Source organism: Taudactylus pleione, unplaced genomic scaffold, assembly GCF_031769625.1.
Source record: "Taudactylus pleione unplaced genomic scaffold, aTauple2 ptg000137l, whole genome shotgun sequence".
Classification (NCBI taxonomy): Eukaryota; Metazoa; Chordata; class Amphibia; order Anura; family Myobatrachidae; genus Taudactylus; species Taudactylus pleione.
In genome coordinates this window covers 1,256,528-1,276,593 of record NW_028284539.1, presented here as the reverse complement: position 1 = coordinate 1,276,593, position 20,066 = coordinate 1,256,528, and the positions used below count along the sequence as shown (strand labels likewise).

The window sequence follows — 20,066 nt, the reverse complement described above, 5'->3', positions numbered from 1 at the left end:
CTATCAGATCCATACCAATTCTCTCAAAAGGTACAGAAATGACAGGGAGGGGAACCATGCGTTCCCTAAACCCTGGCTGGGGTGCTGTCTTCTGACACCCTGGACATTCCTGACAATACCTTTTTACTGCTCCATGAATGCTGGACCAGAAGAATCTTTTACACTGATGAGTTTTCTCCTCCCCCAAATGGCCACCACACAGGTGTGTATGAGCCGCCCTTAAAACCCACTGCTCGTGTTTCCGGGGAACCAACAATTGGTCAACTGTCTTACCCTGCAAATAGATTACACAATATAACAAATAATTTTTCTATGCAAAGTATGGTACACCGTCTGCTGGTAAAGCCATGATTACTCATACCATTTATCTCTACAACATTTTCAAATGCATTTATCAAGTTCCCATAATTCTGTTGATCCTGGCCAAAGTCCTGCAAGGACACTTTCTTGCCAATGGGAACCCACTGTGTCTCGGTCTCATTCCCCTCCGGTTGCTCATTGGCCAAGGACGGCGATACAGCTACCAAACTTTGGGAAACAGCAGAGCTTGGCTCCTGGGACACCTCTGATGTCCTCATGCCACATAACCAATTCTTGTAACAACTGAAAGTCCTGACCTAGGATCAATGGGTAGGGTGGGGTGGCCTGGCAGCTACAGCTGCTATCACCTTCATTGATCGCCCTTTGATCACTATTGGAAAGTGCACTCTTCTACATCCCCATGTACACATATAACCTTTACCGGGGATAGCACCTGATCAGCCCCAGGTGGAACCAGGTTGGCAGAGATGATGGTTAATTCACTGCCAGTATCCACTAAGGCCCAGACCTCCCGGCCTTCCACTCGTACCATCAAATGAAATAAGGTGGTTTGTGCCGGTGAAGTTCTTCCAGCAGCCATGCTTACCACTGGTTGAGTTGTTTCTCCAGCAGTACAGTCCATCGGCTCGCCCTGCTTTGGGCAGTGCAGGCGCAAATGACCAGACTCGCCGCAGTCAAAACACACAACTGGAGGTGGGCTGTTGACTTTAACAACTGGGACCTGGGTTCTAGGCTTGGGAACTGGCTGGATTCCCTATTTGGCTCTGTTTAACTTCCCAAGAGTCAGGTACCATTCCATCACCATCACTAACTTCTCAAATGTTTGAGGATCAGCCTGTAGAGCCCACTGTTGCACTACACGATCTAGTACCCGCACAGCATGGTCCAAAGCCACCATCTCTACTATAGGCTGCGCAGAGTTCTTATCCAGCTGCAACCACGCCTTACTCAGCCTGGCTAATTGGCCAGCTGGACCCTTGGAGCTGCAAACAGGTTTAGCCACCATTCCTGAAACTCCTGAGCTTTGCTAGGTCCAGTCACTCCAACTCTGCCTAAACTAGCCTTTTTCAAGTGCGGATAGGAGTTTGCCTCAGTCACTTTTAATTCAACATATGCTCTCTGAGGTTCCCCTGTGAGACAGGGAGCAAGTCTGGCAGCCCACTCCTCCTAAGGCCATTTTAAACGTGCAGCAGTACGCTCAAAGGTGCACAGAAAAGCTTCAATGTCATCAGATGGAGTAAGCTTCTGTTACACCTCTCGCTTCTGCCCACCTTTCCTTATTTCAGTTAATAACTGAATTTGAGTTTAATGCTCTGCTGCCAGAGCTTGTTGCCCTGCAGCTATATCAGCAAAACTTTTCAAAAGCTCCTCCATATTACATTGCTTTTACCCTTTATGGACAAACTTAGGAGTCTTTATAAATTCTCTTTTGGAAGCCAGATTCCCAACAAACTAGATCAGCTGGCTTCTCTCTAAAACTGCACCACATTCCCTGGCCATTCATCCATACACAGGAATTAAACAGTTTTTATATTGTGTACAATTTGCATATACACAGACATATTATCACTGTGAACAACTTTAATTTTATCACACACCAAACCAATGATCCCGGCGCTAATCTGGAATTCCAAATTTTACCAAATAAATGTGCAAAAAACAGTTACTTAAAAGCAGCAAGTCTAAAATGATGGGATAGGTGAACACCCATAAAAAAACCAAAGATACAAAATGTATCAGACTGCGCTAGTGTATATAGATCTACTGCAAGATAGCAGACTTCACATGCATACATAAATCAGTCATGGCTCCAAAATAGGAAATATGTGTTAATATGTTAATATATTAATTTTTAATCCGATGTTTGTTCACAATTACAAATACACATAATCTACAGACAAATACAACTCACATTATTCAAAATATACAATACACAAAACAATAGACCTATATTGAGCATATATCTCTACACTAAAATCCACTTTGCTACGTGTGCATAATAAGGCATGAATTTATGAAATCAATACAAGGGGTAAAAACCCAGAGCAGTCCAATTAGAATATCGATCCTATATCCAGCACACAACAGTTGAATGTCATGTACTGACTTGCCAGCAGAATATTGTAAAACCGCTGTGTTGATGTAATATTAATCCGTTGTACAGGTCAGGTAATATAGCGTTGCGGCGAGCAAAAGAATGCTAATTTCTCCAATGAAATGGGTTAGTGCTATAGCAAATATGGCTAGGCACAAACAATCATACCGTCTCCCTTGGCTCCTGCTGCGCTGATATGTTATCCTCAGCTGTCCTTAATACAGGTCAAGTGGTGCAGCGCCGCTGTATGTAGTGGGAGACGGTTTCTCCAGTCGAAGTGAGCAGGTGTTGGAGCAGGGGTATTTGGAATCAGCAGTCCCTCAGTCTCCCCTCGTCTCTATTCACTTGACAGTACTGCCCAGCCAAAGCAACAATGCCGATGCCTCTCTGCAGTGTCGTCGCGGAAAACAAGGTGCGGCTGCAAACAAACCAGCTGCCAGTACCACTGGAGATCATCCACCATTAGGAAATGCCGTGTAGTAGGGGGGAATCCTCTGACGTGTTTCGCCCCTTTCAACGGGGGCTTTTTCAAAGAGTCTTTGAAAAAGCCATTGTGCATAGCCATATTTGCTATAGCACTAACCCATTTCATTGGAAAAATTGGCATTATTTTGCTCGCCGCAACGCTATTTAGGTTCTTTAAGGTTCTTTAAGGAGATATGTATGTATGTGTGTGTGTGTGTGTGTGTAGAGAGAGAGAGAGAGAGACCGAGAGAGAGAGAGACCGAGAGAGAGAGAGACAGAGAGACCCCATATGGAAATGTACGTAACTATGATGGTCATGGGCTTGATTCCATCCAAGGCCCCATATGTAGAGTTTGCATTTTATTCTCAATTGTGTGTTTCAATGTCCTCCCACACTCCAAAAACGGGATGTAGTTACGATCTCAATCCCGACAGTGTCATCCCGGCAAGGGACTTAACATAGGCGGCGAAAAACCGATGCCTATGTTAATCCCAATGCTGGAACGGCGAAAGACACCAGACCGATCGTCCTCCTGCCAGGTAAGTATGCACTTAGGGGCTGATTCAGACCTCTGGCATGCGCGAGACCCGGCCAGCGACTGGCGCTCCGTCGCTACGGGTCTCACACCAAAACGGGGTGGCTGTCCATTGTGATGGACAGCTCGCCCCGTTTTGGAGGCGGGCAGGGGGGGTGGCTACACAAACTGAGGCATTCCCGAAGGAACACCTGCCATTTGTGGGAGGTCCACTAACATCACAAGTGATGTCAGTGGTGAGCTTCTGGCTCTATTTAGAGCCGGAAGCTCACTGGGGCTTGCGGGAACGAGACCCTACCACAATCATCGCAACCATCATCTGGCCGCTCGCAAAAGCTGTGGGTGGTCACTCACAGCTATGCGAGCGACCAGGAGGCCGACACAAGAAGAAAATAAAACCGCCCTGATTCAGAGTGAGCGCTCTGAAAGAGCGTCCAGCTCTGATTTAGGGCCTTAGCCCGGGAATGGGCTGGTTAGGTTTAGGGACCTCCGGGGGGACTTGGGGTTAGGCCCCCAGTGGGAAGGCTACGGTTAGGCTAGGGAAAGGGGAGAGGTTAGGGTTAGGCACTAGGGGGAAAGGTTAGGGTTAGAAGAGGGTTAGTATATTTACAGGCGCCCGTTGGGATCTTCATCCGTCGGTTTCTCACTGTGGAGATTAGAACCGGTGGCTATTAAGCCTTCGGTATTTCAGTCCTATTCCTCCAAAAACATACAGTACTGACAAGTTTTTTTTTTTCTGGTGTACACATTACTTGCACTTTTTTTTTGTTTAATTTTAACTCTTATAACTAGTTCTAAAAACAGAAGACAAAATCAGTTAAATAACTTCTGGATAAAGATAGTGCCTGAATACTTTTATAGAGTGTAGAGCTACTCTATGGGGCAAATTTATAAAAGAGTATTTGTGGGATATATCCCAAAGACAACCATTTTCGGGAGTACCCAGAAATCTTAATGATCACTTGCATTTAACATGGAGGGACTGATATCTGCTGCAGTCCCTCCATTCCTGAGCAGAAAGCAGTCCCCATATATTTTTATGGGGGCTGCTATGCTGTCGGAATTACCAAGCTCTGTGATGCAAAAACCAAAGCTCATACAGTATCGGTATCTGTACTATCTCCATCTGCCTCTGATTACATGTGCAGGGTGATGGCGAGCACCTAACCAGGAAGCAAAGAGATAGAGTAAACTCTTATTGGAGTTGTTTGAATGCTGTTATATGGGCATGCATAAAGTAGCCACTGGGACAGCATACTCAGACCTGTTGTAATTTTGTGTGAGGGGCCGATGTTACTCGATGTATACGCAGGTCTTTGAGGCGTTATGGATGTGCAAAGTTTTCAAAAGCGGTAGTAGGCGTCTCTATGCTGGTTTTGCGATTGCAAACATTAGCATATTTTCACAGCAAATCTGTGTGCATAATCGCAGCTGCGATTGCAATAGGGATCCGTAGTGAATCAGGCCCATAAACCCCTCAGACTGTAAACACCAATGAGGTGTGAATGATAATATATTGAGGCTAATTCTGAGTCGCACACTTCTGCGACAGCGTTTGTTTTGCCATAGTTAGTTCTGCAACTTTATGTTAATTTTATTATAAGCCCTTCCTCTGGTGTGCAACCATGAATTAGGGAAAAGGTTAAGCAAAAATAATGCAAATCACATAAATTTAGTCCTGAGTCCTCCATAATGACCCATAATTCCTGGTATTTTCTCTCCATCTTGCTTACCCACTCTTCCGGGGTTCCAGTGGACTAGCATAAATAGTGGGTGGGAAGGTGAGAACTGTTTGAGATGTATGCAGATCGGTAATGTTAAAAGCACAAATGGCACAAATATTTAGCTGGGACTAAAGGCAGCCCATATTATTAGTGGGAGCAGTGACTGAGCTCCAATGTCCAGAGTAGATTACAAAAGTTCCAGGATCACCCCACCTACTTTCTCCCTGAAAAATTGGGAATCTTCCACACCTTCCGGGCAAGTATGACTGTCATACTTGCCCCATTCTAGGTGCATGCTAGGTCCTGCTAGGTGCAGAATTTCCTCCAGAGATATTTAGCCATTAGGAGTGTCCAAAACATTCAAGAGTCCGTGCGGTTTAATTAGCTCTGCAACTCTATGTGCAGACACTGTGGGATGCATGCTCCTTGCGACTTTTAAGGAATTTAGGGGTCGATTCAGACCCGCTTGCTAAGAAGTGATTGCTCGCAGCTGGCCGATTTTTGCAATTTGCGTATGTATTGCAATGCGCATGTGCGACCCACTACAAAAGATCGGGAAGCGCTCGCCCAGCATAGACAGCCAAGTTGAATGATTGACAGGAGAGGGCATTTGTGGGTGGTAACAGGGGCAGGCCACTAGAAACGGGGGAGTGGAGGTACGAACGCATGCGTGCCTGAGTGTTTCCACGCTGTTTCAGAGGTGTGCATAATTAACAGGCAGCGTCATAGTACCTGGATGTATTCACACTGAAGTGACCGTAGTTTGTGGTAAGGTCAACCTCAAGCGCTGTGAGCACATCCAATGGTGCTCGATGTACCAATGTTTTCATGCACTTGCTGGAGATGACGTGCGCAAGTGGGCGTCTCATGAATGGCTGGTGGGCATCTGCATACACAAAGTGAATGCACACCAAGACATAGTTGACGTGCTAATGCCTTGCCGTATGATTGTCTGCCTTGCTGGGCATGCACTAGACTTGCATACGCTGGGAGTGAGCAAAAGCATCTAGCGAGCGGCCCTGAATGAGCTCCTTAGACCCATGTGCAGTCAAATAAATTGTGTCTCAGAATCAGTCGCATTATCTGTACAGATCTGCACTCAAGAAAAATACAAATTCCATCACAAGAAACATGTATAGCTTTAAGCACATGGCTCAGTAAGAATTTGTCAAATATTTACAGTGAATAGAATAAAAAGTCTGAATTTCAATTGAATTAAATAAATGCTCTTTAAAAATTAGATTTTACCATACACAGGCCTGTTTTTGTTATACACCACTATAACTTTTTTTTTATAATTTTTCCCTTTTTTGTAGAAATAAATAGAATAGGCATAGTTAAATTAATCCAATCTAGTTTGATACTGTTGTCATCTGAACAGATTTCAGTTAAACCTGAAATTATTGACAGACATATAATATTGCATGGTTACTGCACCCTAATTAATTCATAGTTCAGTATGATTGTTATGCATGAGTAAGAATAGACCGATGAATGTTTCAAATGGTAAAACCACACTAAAGCAGTATGCATAGGCCCTGACTTCAAGGTGTGGAATCTAAGGAAACCTAAATTATTGCTTAAAGTCATAAGGCTGCAGATTACTATGTACCTTTTTCCTGCAGGTTCCTCATTTATACTATTCATAGAATAGAATTTTATTTTGAACAACCTGTTTCTCAAGCGGATATACCACAGGGTCATCAACTATTATTGAAGATACTTTTTACCATATGTGGTGTTCTGTATGCTGAGTAAGCATGCTATAAATCAGGGGTAGCCAACCCTGGTCCTCGAGAGCTACCAACAGTGCATGTTTTCCAGGCCTCCTCCTCATACATGCCTTCTCTCCCGGGAGTCGCGGAAGGCTCCCGATTTTTCCTAGTGAAGTGGGCAGGATGGGGAGATTTTACCTGGAATTTTCAGGTCCGTAGGGAAGGGGGGTCTAAATGGCAAGCTTCTCATCATTGAGCCCTGCCTCCTCCTCATGAATGCGAATCGTGGGTGTTTTCTGCATAGTGGGCGAGGCCTAATGAATCCTATCGTCTGTTCCCGTCCCTCCTGAAGAGGAGAGCTGCAGGTCCCCTCCTGCTGCTCCCGTAAAGCTGCCCAGGAATGTCGGTAAGAATGCTCCTCCTAGAATTACAAATTAAATAATTAACTCCACCTGTGGATCTTTTCAAATGTGTTAGTGAGTAATGACTACACCTGTGCACCAGCTAGGTGGTCTGGAAAACGTGAACTGTTAGTAGCACTCGAGGACTGAGGCTGGCTACCTTTACTATAAATTATCAATAACATGATTCTGTGACAGTTGTTGTGACTTCTCCACTATCCACCAGATAAATTAGTAATTCGTAGTGTAATAGTGTTGACTTCTGTAGGTTGAGATTTAGCGCATGTTCCACTTGCCTAGTTTTGAAAAAGCATTTCAGGGAGATGGTGCGGTAAAGTGGACGTGTACTGCTACATCTGAGAAGGGTGCCATAAAATTGAATAACATCCAAATGTAAATGAACTCCAAAGCTTTTAGTTAGATCTATTTGTTGATGAAAACACACTGATACTTTTCAGGGCTTGTTCATGTATTGTATTTTACAAGAGTTCCTTATAAGTAGAGATGAGCTGGTCCGGTTCTCTGAGAACCTGACCCACCCGAACATAGGTGATCCGAGTCAGGCTTTTGTTTTCCCACCTAAGTCGGTATTCAGAATGAGACAAAACGTCATCCTCCCGCTGTCGGATTTTTGCTGGTTTTGGATTATATATAAATCCTTCCCCACAGTGATCGGCGCCATTTCCTTGCTGAGTTCCAGGCTGTGTGGTTGTGCTGTGCTCTGAGTTCACGCTGTGTGCAGAGGTGGTTGTTGTCCAATCCAGATTGTGCTCTGTGTGCTGTGCTCCGTCCACTCCAGTGGTGAGGGGCTATGTGTCCAGGCCAGGGGCTGTTGTCCAATTCAGGTGTGTGCTGTCACTGGGCTCTGGCTGTTGTCCAAAACAGGGGTGTGCTGTGCTCTGTCCAGGGGGGGCTGTGTGTCCAATCCAGGGGGGTGCTATCACTGTGCTTTGTCCAGGGGGCTGTTGTCCAAATCAGGGATGTGCTGTGCTCTGCCCAGTGGGGACTGTGTGCCCAGTCCAGCTGTGTGCTGTCACTGTGCTCTGGCTGTTGTCCAAAACAGGATAGTGCTGTACTCTGTACAGGGGGCTGTGTGTCCAATCCAGGGGTGTGCTGTCACTGTGCTCTGTCCAGGGGGCAGAAAAAAGAAATAAAGGCCCTCATTCAGAGCCACTCGCTAGCGGCAGTACGCTCGTTCCGAGCGATGTTCGCACATCTGCGCATGCGTACGGATCGTTATACGCATGCGCGAACCAGTCAGTGCGGCCGAAATTCATGTGCTCGCAAAATAGCGAATGCCTGATAATTTGAGTGACAGGATGAGGCATATGTGGGTGGTAACAGGGGAAGGTGCTTGAAAACGGGGAGTGGAAATCAGAACGCAGGCATGCTTAAAGGTCAAAACGGGCGTTTTATGGGTGTGCATATTTAAAACAGCAGCGTCATTGACCACGTCACTGGGTTTTTTTTAAGCCAGAACTGTTCGCAAAATTGTGGTAGCAAAAACCAACCACAAGAATAGCGAGCAGTTCATACGCTGGTCGATGTACTCGATTAATCTAATAAATAGCGGACATGACGTATGGTGCGAGCGGCCAGGTGGCGTTTTTAACAAATAAACGAGCGTATGTTTTGCTCGCTCGTTCAGACTTAGAGGTGTGAACAGACTGCAATTTGCGAACGGATCATTTGAATAGCCACCCCTTGTTTTTGAACGAACGACCGCAAATAGCGAACGGCTCTGAATCAGGCCCAAAGTTATAAAATAAATTAATAAGTAAAAAAAAAAAGTTTAAAAGATTTTTGTTTTTGCTGTACCCCAGTGTATCCATATAATCACTGTGACGCTGTATGATGTACGGAGTGTAATATTCATACAAGTTCCATGATTCTGTTGGTCATTCAGTGTAATATTCATAAAAATATTGTGATGCTGCCATTTGTACCATAGTGTAATATTAATGAAAATATTGTGCCGCTGTCGGTCATTTATACTGCAGTCTAATTTTCATAAAAGTATTGTGATGCTGTAGTTCTACCCCAGTGCATTTACATAAGCGATGTGACTCTGCAGTGTCGCTTGTGAACAAAGTTTAAAATAAAATTAAAGTTAAAAATTATAAAAATTGTTAAAATTTGTGGTGTGTGCTGTATCCCACTTCATTTGTGTTTGTTGATATGGAGAACGATAAGTTGAGAGGAGAGCAGGAACAGCGTACTAGTGCTGGAGCTGCTGCCACCAGTGACGATACTATTTGATAAGGCTAACTCAGTCATCCCTTATCTTCAGCCTAGAAGGGAACCAGGAAGACTACTAGTAGTAGTTTAAAAAAAAAATTGACTATTAAACAATCCTTTGCAAGGGGGAGCAAGTATACAGCAGTCACCCAGTTGTAGACCGGATCACTGACGCCAGAACATCTATGCTGGTATTAGATGTGCATCCAATATCCGCCAATAATGCAGTGGGTTTAGAGCGTTAATTGAGGTCCTATTTTCCCCGCTACCAAATTCCATCTAGATTCCACTTCACTAGGAAAGCAATTCCCAGCCTGTGTTAAAAAAAAAAATTAATTAGTGTCCTTAAAAATACCATTGTACCCACTGTCCACTTAACCACAGATATGTGGACAAGCGGATCAGGGCAAACGCAAGATTACATGGCTGTAACAGCCCACTGGGTGGGTGTATTGATTTCAGCGGCACCAACAGCATCTAAGAAACAGCAGCTCATTCAGAGGCAGGCTACTCTTTGTATCACCGGTTTCACTAAGAGGCATATCGCTAACAACCTTTTAGAAAAACTAAGGGAAGTCATTGCAAAATGGCTTACCCCACTTGGACTCTCCTCAGGATTTGTGATTTCTGACAACACCACCAATATTGTGAGAGTATTGCAGCTGGGGGAAATCCAACACATCCCATGTTTTTCTCACACAATCAACTTGGTGGTGCAACATTTTTTTAAAAATGACAGAACCATGCAGGAGATGCTCTCTGTGGCCCGAAAAAATTCTGGACATTTTGCCATTCAGCAGGTGCATGTAGAAGATTGCAGCACCTGCGAGAAATGTCGAAATTGCCCTGCCACCAGCTGAAAGCAAGACATAGTTACGAGGTGGAACTCCATCCTTTATATGCTTCAGCTGATGATCTAACAGCAAAAAGTTATCCAAAGCTACACAATGAAGTATGACATAGGAAGAGGAGGGGGAATGCCAGCTTGAGTCGGGTAATTCCCCTAATTAGACTGTTGAAAAAGCAGCTTGAGAAACTGAAGGAGGAGCTAAATTGAAGTGATTCCCCTAAGTATGTCGGACTTCCAGATAAAGTCCTTTATTTGCTTTGCCAGGATCCAAGGGTTGTCAGGTTCTTCCAATCTGATCAATAAATTTTGGCGACCTGTTCGAACCTAGGTTCAAGTCATACGTCATGTCTTTCTTCCCCACGGTCACAGATCTAAAGAGATGCATAGAGCTGTTGGTAAGCAAATTGTCAGCTCAAGCGGCATGTGATGCAGTAATGGCTCTGCCTTCAGCTTCACCAGCAAGTGCAGCTGCCAAGAAAAAACTAAACTTTCCCAAAAGACCCACTGGTGATGCAGATCCGTCAACAATACCAAGTTTTAACATCTGGTCGAGTCTAAAGAATTGCCCACAATTAATGAGACCTCTACTGTGGCTCGATGTGATACGATCACCATTCAAAGAATGGTTGAGGACTATTTTAATGATAGTGTCCAAATAGGCATGTCAGACGTTTTCACTACTGGCAAGAAAAAAAGGCACAAACTGGCTTTGCTTTTCTTGAGCTACCCACGACCCCAGTCTGTACTCAGAAAGTGTTTTAAGCACTGCAGGGAACCTTGTCAGTGATCGGCGTAGAAGGCTACTTCCTCAAAATGTGTAAAAGATGATGTGGAATTTGGAGTTCAATTTGATAAACAAGGAAGGCCTTTACTGCCAATTACATCCAAACATTATAGAGACACCTGTAATGGTGGATTCCAGCGGGGACAAATTAATATTATGTGAAGATGATGCACACACTGATGAAGGTGAGGAATCGGATGATGATGGTGACAACATCTTGCCTCTGTAAAGCTAGTTTGGGCACGTTGAGATCATTGCCAGCATTATCAGCTGCCCATTGGTAGCTTGTTTTGTTGGGGCCCAAACAAACCAATTGCTTCAGATACTATTGGCAGTTCCTGTCACTGAAGTGATTGGTTTGTTAAACTGTGCATGTTCTGTTTAATATATACAACAGAGGGGTGGGTGGAAGGCCGCAAGAACAATTCCATCTTGCACCTCTTTTCTTTGCATTATGTACTGTTTGGGGCATTGCTGTCTGACATTTTTCATTTTATAGTTGCTGACAGATGTTATATATATATATATATATATATACATATATATATATATATATATATATATATATTAAACTGCTGTGGTTTTGTGTTGCTGATGCTTACTTTTTTTTTTTATTTCATACTGTATTTTATTTATTTAAACTTAAATTACAAATTGGTATACTTGCAAAATACTCATTTTTCAACCTTGATTTGTAGATACCAACCTGGTGGTTTGGCTTTACTTGACCATAACAGCCATGTTTGGTGAGATGCAACTCAAGAACCAGAGAGGTTATTTTGTGATGATATCTGGAGATGTTCTCCCTTTACCCCTCCCAGCTTCCCATACATAATCCCAGAAGCACATTGATAAAATATGTTTAGTACCAGACGTTTAAATCCCTCTGCCCCCTTCATGTTCAGAGCTTTCAGAGCTTTCATTTTGTGTGCTGCCACAGACAGCATCTCCTGCATGCCCCTTTCATTTAAAAAAAATAAAAATTGCAGAACTACCAAAGAGCTCATCTGGTGCAAGGACTGATGTGAATGAGTCAGTTTTCTTTCTCCCTCATAAATTTGCTTCAGAATCCAAGACTTAAATTAAATTTCCTTCCCTTCCTTTCACTGCCTTCAACTACATACATACTCCATCTCCCTCAAGCCTCTGATTACTGAAAACATTTGTTTGGTGATCTGCCATGTTGGAAATGATGCATCCCAAAAATGTCCAGAAAATTTTATGGACATAGACAGCATCTCCTGCATGCCCCTGTAATTTTTTTAAAAATAATTCTGAACCAACAAGTTGATGGTGTGGGCTAAACATGGTAGATTTTCACATTTACCCAGTATTTTTAAGTGATCTCCCCCCAACCGGTTGCCCCAGGATCCTGGTGAATTGATAGGCTATTTATAAATAACGGTTTAGCTCAATAAACACCTGTCTCCTTTGTATGTAGGTGACTCTAAGCGGAATAAGTGGATAATGTAGATGGTGGGTGTAATGCGAGAGACCAGAAATATAAGCAGCAGTACAGAGCATCTTCCTGCTAGGATGTGTGCAATAAAATGCAAATACGTTTAACACAAATAATTGTTGCGTATATTTGTCACATTACATACATATTTACATGTTACATAAAGTGCTTAAAGCAGGCTGAGGTAATTTGAGGCATGCCACCCGTTGACAAACAACTTCCAGTAGGCCCGGCAAACATCACGGATACTGGGAGTTCTTGTTCAGCTGGAGAGCTACAGGAAGCTTTCCTTTGATGTAATCAACAAGTCATGTTTAAACGTCTGTTTGCAGTGTGTACTTTATAGCGGCACCTCCACAAGCAAGGCCACTGCATTTCAATTAGATGTGAAAAATATGCAGCATGTATGGGCTGAATCAATATTCAATCAGGATGTGGCACAAAAGGTGCTCTGCAGATGTCACTCAGGTTATCAGGTTTTAGGTGGTTATTTCACATAGGTTTGGACACAAGTGGGCTTCAGTAAGTCTGCTCCCCTATATGCCCCAAGAATCTCTGTGCGATGGTGCAGACACTGCATAATATCTTCTGACAAACTATCCAAGTGCGAATACCGAACCTCCTCCAGGTCAAAGATGTCTTTCAGGAATTGAAAAAATTGATCCTACTTTGTTCCTACCTCATAAATTTTCTTCAGAATCAAAATTTTTTAGTAAATGTACAAAATAATCAATCCTTCCATTCTTTCCCTGGCTTCAACTACTCCATAAACATACTACAAGTCCCTCGGGGCCCTGACCTAGTTCTTGATTAATGAACCCATTCTTGGTTTTAACTTCCTATGGGATCGTATAGTTTATCAAACTGCTATCCTGACTGCCACTGCAGTGCCACTCTGTTTCCCAGATGTGTCATGTTTGAAGCTGAACTGCTACATGTTGTGATGCTCACTGCTGTCATTTAGCTTAGTCAGTCAGCTAGCTCGATGCAACCTTTTGGCCTAAACTGGATCAAATCAATATTGTGATCTGTGAGGTGGTTAAAATTGACTGGAAATGCCTGGAAATTATTGTTATTGAGGTTAATAATACTGTATGAACAAAAACAGGCCCAAATTATATGATTTTAACTGTTTTTATCATTTAAAAAAAAAATACAGATCCAAAACCAAAACACGCAAGGGTGGTGTTGTAAAACCAAATCCAGATCCTAAACATGAAGGAGATACAGATCCAAAACTAGCAAAAATTGCCTGTCAAATATCTCTACTTATAAGTGGCCACGAGAAACCTTATATGAAAATACATGTAGCCATAGAGCTCATTGTGTTATTTTGCTCTTCATATGGAGGTAACTGTGGAGAAGAAAACTGTAGTTCTTCAGCAGTAATGCACCTGATTTCTGCATCTAGAAGTAAGATGTGATTTATTTTACAGTATTACAGAAGCAGGAGAGAGGGAAAAAAGCAAATGTAATTAGCAGGACCTAGTACTCCAGCTGAGGTGAGGGCCATGTGTTACCTTCTTTTACTAAATGGGAGTGCAGCTTTGATTTGTACAAATAAAACACATGTTCTAACTCTTAAGACACAAATGAGGCTCCAGACAGCAGAAGCAGCATTTGAGGATGATTAAGATAACATTCAAATCATTGGAGGCGATTCAGTTATTTAAATTCAAAGTTAGCAATAGGTGGCAGAGCAGGCCTATAGCTTTTGCGGTTGCCCTAGGTGAAAACTTAAAAGAGACCACCACAAAAATACATATTACAGTTAGGGACTGATTATGATTTGGACGCAACTGCGTCCGTGTGTGCGTCTTTTACTGGTTGCTCCTCTGCAACTTTATGCTAATACAGTTACAAGCTATTTCCTGGTGTACATCTGTGTGTATCAATGTGCAAGGACTGAGACGCCCACTTTGAGCATCTTTAGATGCAATCATGATTGGTGAGTCTTTAGACGCCACCATCGGTCACACCATTGGCCTACAATTCGAGCGAAATAGTGTCTGTGTATGCAGACACTTCAGCGACACTCCCATAACACACCTAAAAGATGGACCATCTTTCTGTGTCTAAACAGCCACCTCCCAGTCACCACCCAGTAACACCCAATACATTTTAAATACCCTTCTCTGTCCGTGCATTTCAAACGCAAATGCGATTGGGATGCATGAGCAGTAAAAAATGATAGCACTACCTCTGACATTGACATGGCAAGAGACTCCGAATTCGGCCCTTGAAAATCAATTGGATAGCTTGTTTTTTATTGTGATTGGACTTGAGAAGTTTTTTGCACAGTACTATGTAGAGCTGGAATCCTGACATAGTAGGATTCTGGAATCCTACTATGCAGAGCTGGAATCCTAACATTAGTGTGCATCATTGTTTGCACAAATAACATAAAAATATATAGTATCATTATAGTGTACAGCAGAGGTGCCCACACTCTGCTATTACTGTCCATGTTTAAGGTTAACCTCAGTCCAATTTGATTTAACCATCTGGACTCAGCATGGCTCTCTTTAAAACCTGGACTGTAATGGTGGTGTTTAGGAACCTCTCGTGTACAGTGTTTTAAATAAGCACATAAGTCTCTAGGCCATGAAAAGAAACCTGATACTTGTGCACTGTAATATATCTATATATATATATCTATATTTATAAATATATATATATATATATATATATATATGTAGAAATTACGACGGCACTCACAGGACTTTGATAAAAAAGACTCACGACTCAGGAAGGCTCATTTCCCTCGAACCCACATTCTTGAAAGATTCGAATACTCTTCTGGATAAATTACACAGTTTGAACAATCTACCACATGATTTATTATTGTGCACTATAGACGTTAATTCTCTTTATACCAGTATACCACAACAAGAAGGTTGTGAATATATGGGAGCCTTTCTGAGATCACACTCTAATTATAAGGGCCCCAATATAGATTTTTTCCTGTGTCTATTGAAACAGACTTTGAATAATAACTATTTTCTTTTTGATGATACATTTTTTCTTCAGAAGAAGGGTTGTGCCATGGGTTCCCATGTGGCACCTTCGTTTGCTAACATTTATATGTTTTTTGTTGAAAAAGAACTTTTTCTCCACAATCCGGATTTTAACAAATCCTTAATTTTCTTTGTTCGATAAATCGACGATATATTGGTTCTGTGGTCCGGCACTGAAGTGGAATTTATCTCCGTCATGTCCAAGATTAATACAATGCATCAATATATTACTTTTACTCATGAACAAAGTCACAGCAATGTACATTTTTTGGATATAAACATTCATTGGTCTGGCTCCGATTTCCAAACCTCCATTTACCACAAACCAACCGACAGCAACACCTTACTGCATGCACAGAGCCATCACCCCGCATCGCTGAAAAGAAGTCTCCCATATTCTCAGTTCTTGCGTGCTCTGAGAATAACCAGTGATCCAGTTCAAGCTGAACAGGAAATTGATCACATGGTAACCAAGTTTGTACAACGTGGGTATAGACATAAGGATCTTATTGCGGCCAAATCCAAGGCAATTTCAGCACATGGATTGACAGGCAGAGTGAATAAAATATCAAATAACAAAACGAACACGATGCTATTCGTTAATCAACACAATGTTGCCAGCAAATTCATCAACACTACCGCCAAACGTCTTTGGCCGTTAATCAACACTGACAATTCCATCAAGTCATTAAAAAATTCAAGGATCATGCTGGGCTACAAACGAGGGAAAAATTTGAAAGATTGGCTTGTCCACAACGATATCAACTATGGTCCCGTCATCCCTGAACAACATTTCTTATCCAAAAAACCAGGATGCTATCGGTGCACTGGGTGCACGACATGCAGTTTCATGGAAATCGGCCCTGATGTAGTACACCCACACTCGGGAAAACGTTTCCCCATCAGACATACACTAACTTGTACTACTAAATGCGTGGTGTATATGATCCGGTGTCCTTGTGGACTGGCTTACATTGGGAAGACTACTTGCACTGCCAGAATTAGAATGGCACAACACCGCACGGCAATTCGACAAGCATTAGAAGGAAAGGAAATAGACCAGCCAGTGGCCCGTCACTTCAAGAACTTCCGACATTCATTATCTACGCTGGTGTATAAACTAATTGATCATGTCCCCATTAATAAACGAGGTGGGGACAGGGACAAGAAGCTGCTACAACTTGAAACGTTCTGGATTCATAAAATGAACACTATATCACCATTTGGTCTCAATGAGCAACTTTCCTTTTCATGCTTCTTCTGAGGTTTTCCTTTCATCACTGCCACTTAGTGCAGTCATATTTACACGTACAGGGTAGTAGTTACCCACATCTCCAGTTGCATCATTGCTATTTCTAATCCTCATGCGTGTATCTTGTTTGTTGTTTGTTCTCTTTTCAATGCCGAGTGGTATTGATTTGTTTGGAGCCATCTACTGTGTGTTGATTCATTGTTGTCTCGGTTTTCGGCATATGCAGGACTATCACACTTGGATTCATTATTCTTTTGCTACAGCCATGCTACACTGGATACACCTTATACCGTCTGATCTTTGAAGCTAAGCAGTGGAGGCCAGGCTAGTACTTGAATGGGAGACCATCTAGGAATACCTGGTGCTGTAACATAGAGTTATCCTTTTCTGTTGTCAGTCCATTTGCATTTGCTGTCACTTTTTCTTGTATTCACACAGTGGATGGACTCTTATCGGATTCATCCATCTGTGCAGTTTGTTTATTATTTATTATGGACGCTGCAGAGTTGCTTATAGATCCACCAGGCCACAATACATCGTGGACCTGCCGGTGCCTAGTAACTTGCTACGTGCTCCACACCAGCTTCATTGGGACTAGGTCAGAACCACGTAACAGAAAGCATTAGGGTTTCATGTTATCAGTTCGGCTATTCAGAAGTTATGTTATTGACATGAGTCCATGCAGTTATTTTTCCATGGGCATTTGCATAGTTGGATTACTGGGCATCACATTATTGTGTGAGCTTGATAAAACATTTGACTCATTGGGTCTGATTGCCTACATTACCAGATATATATGTTACTTACCTGTGATCGTTTTAAATGTCACATGGTGTAAATGTTGTCATGCAGCACATTGATTACATGATATCTTATTAGAATGTAAATTCGGATGCTATAATCAACATGTAACACAAAGTTATTTCTGTATCTTTATTTGCTTTTAATCTGTATTTCACTGTTTGCTTTGCCACCTCACCGGGACTTATTACGTAAGGTATCAAGGTGTTTGCCTTATTACAGCGCTGGCATGCTCTCTCCCCAGTGCGCGCTGATAGCAGCGGGGATGGCAGCATGCTTCCGTTGCAGAGTTATGTCTGTGTATTTATGTTTGGTTGCCATGGTTACTTACATCATTAGCCAAGCGCCCTGTCCCGTGCTGATGACGTCATTTATGGCGTGGTGAGCGGGGTACATTGTCATTATGGGATGTCACTGGGTATAAAGGTATGCACTGTTTCTTCCGTTCTTTAGTTCTGGATAAAAGTCGCCAGACTGAAACGTTAGAACTTTGACCTTCCTGAGTCGTGAGTCTTTTTTATCAAAGTCCTGTGAGTGCCGCCGTAATTTCTACATATGTTTGGCAGTTTGTCCATTGGAGGGCACCCGGGCAAGTACCAATTTTTTGTGGAGTGCCGGCCATTTTTTGCATTATATATATATATATATATATATATATAAAACATTTTTATATCTGTATATTGAACTTTAACAAAATTACCTATAATTATTATACATGTTGCATAGAACAAACTGCATAAGAGATCCATTGGTTTATTGCCTTTTAACCTTGAACAACCTTCGTAACTTAACTTAAACTAATAAATAACGACACGGACACCAAAACAGCTTGGCTAAAAGGTCACAGCTTTTATTAATAATTAGTTAATTAATTAACCTAACCAGGGGGGCAAAGAGAAGCTGCAAGCTCAGCCCTAGCTTTCGTATATCAAATGACTCAGGGAACAACTAAAACGCCCCCCTCAAGACGCACTTACAATGTGAGGGTCTCGCTTCCCTCGTGGGCCAATCCAAAATGCTTCTGTACAAAATCGCCCGTTTCCCCTTGCACAGAGAAGGACAAATTCGGCATGCACATCTAGGGCACAATGCTTTCTTGTGCCACATAAAGCCACTGAGCTGCAGCGTACTCCCGCCAAAGCCAGACTACTAAGGAAGACTGGCACGCCACCAATAACAACTAATCCAAATAGGACAGCAAGTCTTTCATAAAAAGCCCTAAACCTAGCGCGTTAAGATGGACTCCATCAGGCCAAAAAAACCTAGCTAAATCCCCACTCAGAGAGCCATGACGCACCACCAAGCCACCAAATGAGAGCTCATGCCGATCTACTGCCACATTCACCTTCTTTCTCGCCCTGTCCAAAGCAGCATGCTTCTGAGCACCTCGCCAAGTCAAGCGGGGAACAATCTCCGATCAACCAATCCTCACATTCGGCCAACGCAATTGAATCTCATCCAAAACTCCTTGCAGCCAAACGGACAACTCAACACCTTTCAAATGACCAACATCATTCCCACCAGCATGCAACACCAACCACCTTGGCAAGCCCCAAGAATCCACCAATGAAGCCAGCAAATCCAGAACAGCATCCACACGCAAAGCTTGCAAAGCAATCGAATGCACCTACCGCCCTCCAAGCAATAAACCAGCTCGCCGTTCCGCCCCAAAAATATATGAATGGCCTACCAGCCAAACCTGACCATTGTCCACTGCCGTCACTGTAAAGAAAGAACAAACCCTAACCATGAGAAATTGAAGAAAACCACACCACCATGTACACAACTTAGGAAAGAAACATGGCAACTAACTAGCAGGGATGCATATAAGGGGAAACAAAGAACCCGAGTTAAGAAAAACTAAAAAACCCAACCCGTGAACCAAATTGGGCCAGATCATGGCTCCCGGTGTGAAAAATAAAAAAATCCCTTTACACCCCCAATTGAACGTTAGCCGTTCAATGATTGCCAGGTAAACAATGTTTTCAGGTTGTGCAAGGAGCGCACTAACTTATTGCAGCGCACATACGGTAGGTCTTCTAAGCCACTGACTTACCTACCTACGCTCTGAATGGAAGCTGGAGAAACCCATGCAAGAGCAGCTCAAGTACAGTAGCCACACCTATGCAAAATGCATGGGTACCATAAGCTGAGGCATCTAACCCCAATTCCACTAAAGCGCACCTAAAAATAGCAGCAAATTGGAACTTGGTAAGAGACGTGAGATCAGCATGTAACAACCATTGCACCCTTCCAGATGGGTGCTAACCCATGTTGATGGACACCAGGCGAACCAGGCAAACCAATAGGTCAACCTACTGATTCAGAGTCCGCCATCTACCCCACCATGTCTGATCCGTCTTAGAGAATCTCAGTTTGCAAAGTACAGAAGAATCCCTAAAAACAAT

At 42.8% G+C, this 20,066-nt stretch overlaps 1 protein-coding gene and 1 pseudogene across 16 annotated transcripts in view; both read left to right on the top strand.

Annotated features, from left to right (window-relative positions):
* Positions 1 to 20,066, top strand: part of PTPN3 (protein tyrosine phosphatase non-receptor type 3) — a 753,142-nt gene that overhangs the window by 67,338 nt on the left and 665,738 nt on the right. The window lies entirely within an intron of this gene.
* LOC148522866 (5S ribosomal RNA) lies at positions 17,113 to 17,230 on the top strand (annotated as a pseudogene).